Here is a 10,800-nt window from a genome sequence, read left to right as displayed (position 1 = left end):
ATGGCCAGCCATCAAAACTGAAGCCAAGATGGTTCTAGCTTGGCTGGTGCATCCAACCTTGGGCCAGTTTCTGATGTAGCTAAGCCTGGTTTTGCTGTTAGCTTGATGGCTCCCCGACCTGGCAGTCTGCTTGTCTGGCAGCGTTGGCAAAACAGTGACTAAACCACAGAGGCTGCTGTAGATCTGCGTGGTACAGAAATGCACTGCGATGGCACAGGTGCCACCATGACTGCTCCATCAAGGCTGAGCTGCTGAAGGCTGAAATCTGCAGTGAGTGACTTTTTTTACCCTATTTTAGTTACAATGTATTTCATGAGACCAGCACTCACAGCGTCAATCCAGAGCTGGGGATGTCCAACCATCTCATCTTTCCAGCGGATCAGCACATCTGAAGATATCCCCAGGACCACTGAGCTAGGCTGGACATTTCAGCCAAAGGTGTTTCCAAACTCCGTTGCTAATACTAACACAAGATTTGAGGTAAAACATGATGCGGCATTAGTGATTAAAGTGGACATAATAATTATTTTTTTTTAGGAAATCTGATGAGAAGGAGGAGACTCTACAGCATCTTGAAGAGGGTAAGACAACATGCCGTGGCCTTTCTTTGATCTGGTCGCTTCCTCCCCACCCCACATGTCCAGCATCTCAGGCTTAAAATCAGCAGGGAAGCCAACACAGTGAATGCAAGACCAGGGCCAAACTCATCCTACTGGGACTGTTCATGTTTTGCATTTTGCAAAGGTAAAGTACTCATCGGTTCAGGGCTTCCAATTAGAGCTGGACAAATGAAAAACTTCTCAGCTCGCTGCCCAATCCTCCACAAAAAAAATTCAAATAAGAAATGGTTTGGATCAATGCAAAGTACAGACCCTTTGATTTTTTTTCCCTACCAAAATAAACCCTTCTCCTCCCCACCCAGATTAATTTTAGATCAAATGAAATGTTTTATTCAATTTCAGACTGAAATGTCATTTCAGAACATTAACTAGAATAATATTCCTTTTTAAAAAGTGGCAGAGCAAAAAAGTTCAACTTTTAAAACTTTTTTTTCTCCCCGCATGGATGTAGGAAGAAATTTGTCTTCTGATGAAAAAAACTACGGATTTTGTGAATCTTTTTGGTGAGCACCCAGTGACAGTGTAAGCCCCCTGGAGAAGGGGGTGTGAACAAGCCCCCAGTGGGGGGGGCTGACCTCACTGGGGTTGTGCAGCACAGGTTGGCCAAAATAATCTTCATTCCCCAAGAGCTTCCTCCTACTTCTCTGCTGACTGCTCTTTAATCAACTATTTAAAACCCAGCTCGGAGACTTTTATCACTTTCCAAATCCCTAGGACTTTAAAAAAAATTAAATAAAACAGGGGGAGACATTACATCAGTGGCCCTTGACTGGTCTGAGCCTGACCCAGAGAGGCAGGCTGCAATGCTTCTGCATGGGGAGGTGGGTCTGGGACAGGAGGAAGAGGGAGGAATGGGGAATAAATTGATTTTGGGGAATGGGGAATAAATAAATTTTGGGGAATGGGCAATAAATTGATTTTCATGGAGTCTGAGGCTACACTGCCATTTTCAGCATGGCTACAACATGCATCGCAGGTGGATCTGGAGGCAAGGCTCCAAAGGGATTAGTAAAGATTTATTTTTCTTTTTCTGGAGTGAGATGAAAGGGGGGAGGGGGAGGGAGGGACGAGCAAGGAATCCTACAGAAAGGAACTCATTATTTTTTATCTTTTCCAATGACCTTGTTTGTTTTATTGCTACTTGAAAGCAGTTTCTTTCCTTGTGAAAGTTTGGAGATGTCTGGAGACTGGGGCCAGTGAGAAAGGGAAAAAGGGAAAAAAAAGAGCTGGGTGAAGATGAAAAAACATGGAAAATAAACAGAATAAATGTAAACTGAGCTGGAAAAAGTTCTCCTTTTGCTCACTGATGTTTCTCCAAGGAGAAACACCCATCTGGGCTTGGCACTGTGATGAAGTACCGTATGTGGGGGAGATGGGCTGATGCCCATGGGGTGGATGGCTGCTCTGGGGATGAATGGGGAGGGTGTTTCTCAGCCTTGCTGTATTTATTACATGTAAAACCAGACCATGCGGGGAGCAGAGGTATCTTCTGTGTGACCCCTCTGGTCCTCATCCTAATCGTATGTGTGCAGCTCCTAAAGGAATTGCTTCAGAACCATTACAAGAGGGATTTTATTTGGTTTTGACCCCGCTTTGATTCAGAATGGGAACAACACACGTATGCTTCCCTTCTTGGCCTATGTGGGCAGCTTGAAAGGGGGAGGTTGCCACTGGAGATGCATGTTGCTCAGGGTTTGAAGTTTGTCTTGCAGCACCCCATTAATTTAACCCTGGTGGGGTTTTTTTTTCCTTTTTTTTTTTTTTTCCTTAAGCACCCTGTTCTATTTTTTTTTCCTTAAGCACCCTATTCTCCAGTTAGCCTCTGTACTGGGAGCCCGTGGACTCTGGAAGAAGGTAGCCACATCACGGAGGTGACCATCCTGGAGCCGCAAGGCATGGTGCAAGGGACCACCAGTAGATCTTGTGCGTGTCCCAAATGCAAGGGCCAGCTCTGCCCCAACTGATGCTGCCTTTATAGGGTAAGAAGAGCTCCCCAAGCCCCTGACAGGTGCCTAATGACCCTGATAACACCCCCATGGTCCCCATAACCTCCATAGTCCCCGGGCCAGGAATGTGCATGTGTCCATGGCCACCTTTGCTACCAGGTCTGCAGCTGGGCTTTGCCCTTGAATTGCAAAGACACAATGGCACATTCTTCCACGCTGTCCCTAACAACATCTTCCTCTGCATTAACCCGGCAGGATTTAACCTCTAAATCCTCATGTTAATAAACAAAACCTAAAAAGCAGGTCTCCCAAAAATGTAAGGACATCTCTTAACCTGGAAAAAAGCCCTCTCACCAACAGGCAGGGTGGCTAATTTTAGATAAAACCCAACCCTTGCTTTCAACTGGTGGCTCGGGTTGATCTTCTCATGGTTACTCATAAATACTTATCAAAATGCTTCAAGTACTCAATTTGCATAGCTATAAAGTCTCATAAATAATTCTAGGTACTACTATTTAATTATGTGACCTATATTGTGGTCGAATTCTTACCTCATTTACAGAGATCAGAGTCCTTCTGAATGGAGACCAGGGCATTAGTTGGCCATTGAGTTGCTGTCCAACCAGCTGTAGAGAAGAAAGGGATCCAGCCCAAATGCTTACCTGCAGCTTCTTATCAATACTAGCACAAATCAAGAATAATTTAACTTAAATACAACTTTTATGCCTACTATTGGGAGCTGCATTTTAACCATCAGGAGTCCCAGAGAAGCCTAGGAGTGGGGCAATATTTCCCAGTAACATTGAGGTGTGTGGCCCTTGGTATGTGCTGAAGACTCTGCTCTGCAAACTGGAGGATGCTGTTACCTCTAAATAATGTGCTTCCAAAGAGAATGCTAGCCCTTACCCAGTGCAAATATCAGCCAGCCATGCATGGGAAAACTCCAGCTAAACTAAGGGGTTTTAGGCTGGCTCTGATAAGCATTGCATTCAGTGGGAAGGCTCCTTTTCTAGATTTAGCCCTCAGACTTCAAAGGGAATAAAAAAAAAAAAAAATCCGATTTTTTTTTTTAACCCACTGCACTGAGTTGCATCTAAGGCCCACTGAAGAGGAGTGAGTAAAGTTGTACGATGGGAGGCAAAGGGAGAGAAGAGAAAAAATGAAATGAAAAGGTCTTTGTAGTAACTGTGCTTCAGCAAGAGACTTCCCAGCTGCTGGCTGGGGTCCTGTGTGCATCACGTGAAACACCACGCAGGAGCAAAGCTGAATCCTCCTGGGCTGCCTTCTGCTTACCGGACCATGTGTGAATAATCCCAACCCCTGCCCCAAACTGCAGCAACAAAGAGACATTTTTAAACAACTATAACCCTCACACAGAAGAAAACACCTTTTTATTTCAAAGGGGAAATCTCTGCCAAGGGGTTCCCCTGTAAAAGGCAGCCCGACGGACCCAGCCATCACCCCAGGGGTTTTACCCTTCCCAACAGCAGAAAGCAGCTGAGGCAGGCAGAGCTCTGCCCATGGCAGTGCCTGGCATTCTATGTCCCCTCCTGGGGGGGTAGTTCACCCCCAGCATCCAGCATCACAAGCGGTGTCTGGCTGCTAGCATGTCTAGCTGCTAGCATCCCCTGCTAGCGAGGGTATTATAAATAATTTATTCTCTGGGCAGTGGGGGGAGGAAGAGAGAGTGAGCTTTTAATTAAAATGATATCTTACAGATCAAATAAATATGAATAAGATGCCAAAAACAACTGTATAAATCCCAAACATTCTCTTGTGTTTTAATTATTTGTGTTGATAAAACGAGAGTGAAGGCATTTTACTCTGCTTGGAGGGCGAGGAGGCAAAAGGTTACGCTGGCATTTTTTATGTTCTTTTCAAGGAACAAATGTTTCAGAAGCACAGATCTGACAAACTATAATTCATATCAGGAATAAATTGGAATTTAGGGAACAATTGTTAATATTTCAAAGTAATTGTTTAAGAAATTATCATTTTGGTATCTGCCTCAAAAATAATTACCCACCACTAATTTTTCTTTTTCAAAGGCTGCTATTTGTTGGAATAGTGGAAAGATGAGGAGTTTTTACTGTGAGCTATTTATGTAGTTCAAATGAGGAGATAAATAGGAAGGGACTTTCATGTTCCTAGGCAAATGAATCTGACTAATGTACGGCTTCAAGCTCAAAAGTGGGCCCTGGATTTATTTAAAATTCAGGGAATTTTTTATGGATGGGATTTGCAAGTCACAGCAGGCAAGTGAAGAATCAAAACCTGTGCATATCAATTAGAAACAGGTCCCCAAATAAACCTCTACCACATGGAGAAACCCTGCCCGCCCGGTGTGGAGTACCAGCGTGGTGGGCAGACCCAAGCAACTCAACTGCAGGCTGGGCATCTTTGCTCAGTCTCAAAGAGGATAAGGTTGTGTATTTGCCGGTTATACATGTGCTTTTACCGCTGGTTTTTCAAAGATAGCCAGTGCAGCCTCCCAGACAGTCAAAGGAGACATGATTGTCTCTGCTGCACAACCCTGCTATGCAGCCCTACTGCCTTTGCAGCATTTTGAGGTGGAAGAGGAGGAGTATTCTTACTTCTGCTCTTCAGATAGGGTGTTGGTAAGTTGAGACACCTGTGGCCTCCTGGAAAGGGGGCTGGGTACTTGAATATTTAGAGGATCATGGAAATACAATAAGGTAGAAAGGATCTTAAACATCACCTTATGCATCCCGCACCCTCAGGGTGGGGTTATCCAGACCCTGTACCATCCTGCCCCTACACTCTGCTGTGCTGTGCTGCTGGAAAGCGTGTCCTCCTCCCTTCAGACAGTGCTTTCCTCAAAGGATGGACAGAAACTGCAGTGGTGATAGCACCAGGAAAGGTTCAGCAAATGGTAGTTTCGAGGAATTGCTGTAGACTTCTCTGTTCAGAGAGGATATTGCAAAGGGAAACTGTTTTCATGAAAGCAGTTTCAAATGCAAAAGGGGAAATTATTTTCTGGGTTTTGTTAAATTTTTCTGCAAAATTATTAATCCATCTTTGTTAGGAATAATTCTCAAATGCATTTTAAAATATCTCATTAACATATGTTCTTTTGTAACCAGCTAGTTTTTCTCTAACCAACACTGATGTTGATGGTAATTTTTAAAGTGCACAGCGAGAAGCAATATTTTTTACCAAGTCTTCTGGGAAAGGGTATTTCTCACTGCAAACCCCATTGTTTCATCTGAACTGTCACCTCAATGTCAGGATACCCTCTAGCTTCCCCAGGCACTATTTGGGCCCCCAGTAAATCTCCCCAGTTGTCCTGTTGGCCACCAGGATGTTTTTCCAGTAGGTTGGTCCCTGCGCCCTGGGAAGGACTCATGCTGCCAATAAATGTGCCCAGCAACTTCCCAGGGAAGATCCTATGGCTTTTGGCTTGTTAATGTGTCTTCCATCTCCTTCATGCAATACCTCCCTCTTTCCTTTGATCTCAAGGACTCCAGACTCTCATGAAGACACTGGTCTGGAGGCTAATGAGGAATACACTTGACCTTTGCAGATGCTGTGATTAAAGATTACTGAAGAATGTGGGGGAAGCAAAAAAAGCTCCTTTTGGCTTCGTCCTCCCAGCTTGTTCTGAGTATCCCAATTATGAAGCAGATCACAGGGGCTGTGTTGGAAGACATTGGTATCAGCAAATTAGCAGGCTGCAGCGGGAGCAGTAATTAAGGCAGCTTTGTGTTTGCCCGGGTTTGGGGCTGTCACTCCTGTTTGCATGCTGCTTGGATTCAGGGTCCCCTTGCATGCCTGGGGTTTGGAATCCTGCTGTGCCAAGCTGTGGCTTGTGCTGTATATGCTGTGCTTTTTAAGTAATTGCTGTATTTTAGGAATTAATTGTAGTGATTGCAGGCAAAGGATAAAACACAGGCAAAATAGTAATGGTTTGTGCAGTCCCACTGCTGCTGCAGCCCACATAGGTATTGGTAAAACACTGTCCATCTAAGGATGGGCAAGAAAAATCAGAGAGGAAAATGTTCTCTTTCCCCATGGGAAAAGGAGGATGATGGATTTATACCCTTCCAGGCCTCCTGCTCTTGCAAGGCAGCAGGTAGGTCCACGGTAGCTCCTGCTACATGGGAGAGCTTGGAAAATGTGGGACGTTGATACGCACTTTGCTCAGCCGACCCATCTGCTGCTGGAGGAGCAGAGCGGTACTCTGATGCACAATGTATGCCCGTCCGGCTTCGGGTGGATGAGGCAATAGGGTTTGGAGCCCTTCCTTTGGGAAGTCAGTTTGTAGCATCATCTGTTCATAACAGACATCTCTGCCAGGAAGTTTTCCCCTACTATTAAGCTAATATTTTCCTATTCTTAATTTAAGCCCATACTACTTCTTTTGCATCTGTGTAGAGGCATTAAAAAAAAAAAATCTCCCTTTCATGTTGTTTGTCATCTCTAAATATCAGAGCTAACAGCCCAGGTTTCCTTTGCTCTTTACAGCGTGCCTCATAAATCATCCGCAGACTATTGGGATGGTTTCAGAGCTCTTCCCTGCTGTCCCTGTCCATGGGAATGGGCTGCAAATTTCCACATGGATCAGATCTGAATTGGTTGTCTTAACCCAGAGGCTAAAGAAACAGTGATCCTTCTCTCTGCTGCAACACATTTATTTCGCAAAGGCTAAAAACTGGGGTTTTTTCTTCTCTGATACAGCACAATAAATCTTTTTTTTTTTTTTTTCCCCCATAAGGTTCATTATGGGAAAACCAAGGGAGGGAAGCAGACAGGGAGAAGCCAGTCCCTTCCTGGGTAAAGCTTGCCACTCCTGAGTGTATCCATGTACTGGGGTACAGAGACCAGGGTGATTTCCTTGCAACTGCTCTGAAAGTGTTCTGCCCACCCTGCAGGTCTTGCTGGCAGGTGAAGGAGCTCCTCATGGTTTTGAGGCAGGATTTGGCCACTCGAAGGTGACATTGCCATGTCACCAACCTGTTCTCCCTGGGAGCACAGCACATAGTAGAAATCCTCTTCAGAAGCAGCCAAGGGCTGGGTTTTGAAGCACTCCTGCTCTCTGAAGGATGCTTGCAGGGTCAGCTGGGAGGATGCTAGGAGAAATGGCAGATGCCCAAGTAACTTCTCACACTGATTTTCCAGCAACCCAAATAGTCCATGAAAGGTGACCAGCTCTACCTAGGAGCATGCCTTAGCATAATGACATAACCTCTGGGCTGAAGCTCTCACTTTGCTCTTTTTATTCCTTAAAGGCTTTACCATAAAGAAACTAATTTGATCTGTATAGTGCTAGACCCAGAAAACGACCTAACAAATCTGTGAGCATCTGGAGCATCTTCAGGAGTTTGAAAAGAATAGTCACCCAGCTGGTACCCAAGGCAGGTCACTGCTAAGAAGGTGGAAGAGTTCAGTCACTGTGGGACATCTCAGGCACTCACGATGCTTTATCTACCTGCATGTATATTCACAAAGGGTCATGGTAAACCATATTTTCTTAGTAAATGCATCATGGGCATAGTGTAATTTACCATAACAGCAGTGGGGTACAGCCAGTGCAACCAAAAATACAGAGACCAGGTTTCTGAAAAAGGTTTTGCAAATGTGAACCAGCTCTCCCCAATAGTCACGAATGAAGCAAAACAGCAAAGGCTTGCAGACTATCAGGGATGGATCAGCAGCACTCCGCAGAGCCATCACTGGGCATCTGGGTCACGCTGGCTTCTTTGGCCAAGGGAGCAACTGTTCCAGCTGAGGAAAACCAAGCGGAGGATCAGAGAGCGTGGTCTGATGAAGGGAGGAAAAGAGGTGGTGAACAACTTTTTCCCTCCTGGGAAAGCTATGTATTTGCACCGAGGATAACTTAAAAGAGATGTGTGTTTCTCTATCTGCATCGGCAATGCCGCGGGTCCCAGGAGGCTCTCTGGGTAGTGAGGGAGGTGTCAATATATTTTTGCATACAGGGGAGCTGCTTGTGAGGAAAGCGCTCTAATTAGAGGAAAATATTTGATCTCCATAGGCTTTTGGTGGAATATCTTAGAAAGGCAGCAGATGTTGCTGAAATTATTTCATTCAACTGTTTTCCCCCTTTTTCTTCCCTTGGCTTTTTTATGAGGCACACTGAATTAAAATTCAATAAACAGCTCATGGCAGTTTATTGGGGGGTGCCAAAAACTTGCTCTAAATCAAAGCCAATGCCTTATCCAAAGCAAAGTACATGCACATGCACCAGCATCCCTCCCAGCCTTACTTCTGAAAGTCACAAGTTATCCAGAACCTCCAACTCACCCTGGGACCTACCAAAACATGTTGTAGCACAGCCAGCACATATTCCTCCATTGCATCTGGTGCCACCCTGGTCAGCACAGCATCCAGATGATATGCACTCTGCATGGTCCTGCCTTGTATCACTCCTTTGCCTGGTAATTCATCTTCTCCAATGAGCCAGCAGGCTGTAAATCTGGATCCTTAGTCCTAAAAGAAAGTGTGCATAAATATAGGACTGCCTTAAAGACCTTCCAGAAGGTCTCATGGAGGCATTTGACTTCTTCAGAGTGGGTTCAGATGAGGAACTTCAGAAGACGGGAACCTGAAGCCAGGTTTGATCTTCAGTTCAAGGAGACATGGGAGACCAAAAGTCCCATTTTAGAATATTTTGCCCTATTGTACAATATTATATTACAGTCCCGGCCATGTCGGCTGTAGCCGCACTAAGCTAGTTCTGAACTGATGTACAGCGAGAGACAGCACCTGCTACAAGCTCCAGTGAACAGGTGGAAAAGTGGAAAAATTATTGTCCTTGTGTAGATGAGGAAATGAGGCGTGTATGGAGAACACGTGTCGTGGTCTACAACAAAGGGTGAGTGGAAGCCAAAAAATGCAAAAGACGGTATCCCATCCCAGTGTGAAATTTTGCCTTTAATGTCAGAAGTAAAGGGATTTTCCACAGAGAAGGGGGTGCTGTCCTTGAACCCCAGCAGACCACATCCTAAATGCCATCAGGGTGTCCTACAAGCACAGGCAGCTGCATTCAAACAGGGGATAATCACAGACCTTTCTCCTTGAAATGTTGTTGTCCAAGGGTCTACAGAGAACCAGCTGCACAGGCTGAACATCAAACACTGCCTCAAATCAGAAACCCTGTGGTTTGATTATAGAGTCAAAACAAGGGTCTTTATGAGTTTGCTTGTCTTGTGTCACCCCAAAAGCATCTGCAGGACACCACATTCAACCCCACAGGACAGGTCAGTTAATTATGTTGAGTGAGTCAATACATTGATCAGTTTATCAAATGATAAACAGAGTTTCTGCTTTCATCAGGGTTGTGAATATTAATTGATTTGACAGGCTGAAGCTTGGTAAAACAAGTAGAAGGGGCATCGGGGCATCACCGTATTAATTAGCCATGTTGAAGCTGCTTTTAGCTGCTTCCGAAGTTTAATCAATATGCTACATTTGAGTCCCAAAAGGCTTATGAAAACAGCCTTTGAAATCCTTTAAATTGTTGCCTCTGTGAGGTTTTAGACTCTTGGTGTATTCTTGTTCTGCTGTTTTTCTTCCTTTTTTTTTCCCCTTCCTGAAATCAATAATGACCCATAAGGACTGGTAGAGGCGGGCTTTCTTATTTGTATCATAAATTTGCATTCACTAGGAATAGAAATAAAATGAAAAAGATCTTCTCTTTTAGTACAATAATAATAATAATCCTAGACATTAATGAGCTGCCCTCTGCCTTCCAGTTTCTATATGCAGTAAATTACCTCTATAGACTTAATCTGATGTGAATGGGCATGGCACCATTTAAATCATGTTTTCCTGAGCCCTTGCATACTGTTCAGACTTTGATTTAATACAAGGTAAGGTTTGAGCTTGTTAAGACATTTTACTGAGAGGGAGGAAGGAGAAGGTGGAGCTGAAAATAAAGCTGGGAATGAAGCTGTGGAGAGAAGGGGATGGAGGGACCACGGCCATGGGATGAGGTGGGGAGATGGGGAAGGCAGAGCTGCTGCTGTACACCGCATCTCAATGTTTCCCCAAGTGGGGAAAGGAAAGCAGCTGGAGGAGACAACGGGAACATGGGGTGCATGAGGAGGAAGACATGAAAGCAGGGATGAATCAGGAGAGAGCAGGCAGGCCGGGCCACCGGTCTTCAATGTTTGGGTGATGGGGATGTTGGGGGCATGAAAACACCACCAAGGAAGAGCAGTTCACCAGGAAAGGCAGCACAGGGAAGGGGATAA

Source organism: Haliaeetus albicilla, chromosome 9, assembly GCF_947461875.1.
Source record: "Haliaeetus albicilla chromosome 9, bHalAlb1.1, whole genome shotgun sequence".
Lineage (NCBI taxonomy): Eukaryota > Metazoa > Chordata > Aves > Accipitriformes > Accipitridae > Haliaeetus > Haliaeetus albicilla.
Note: the sequence above shows the minus strand (reverse complement) of the source record.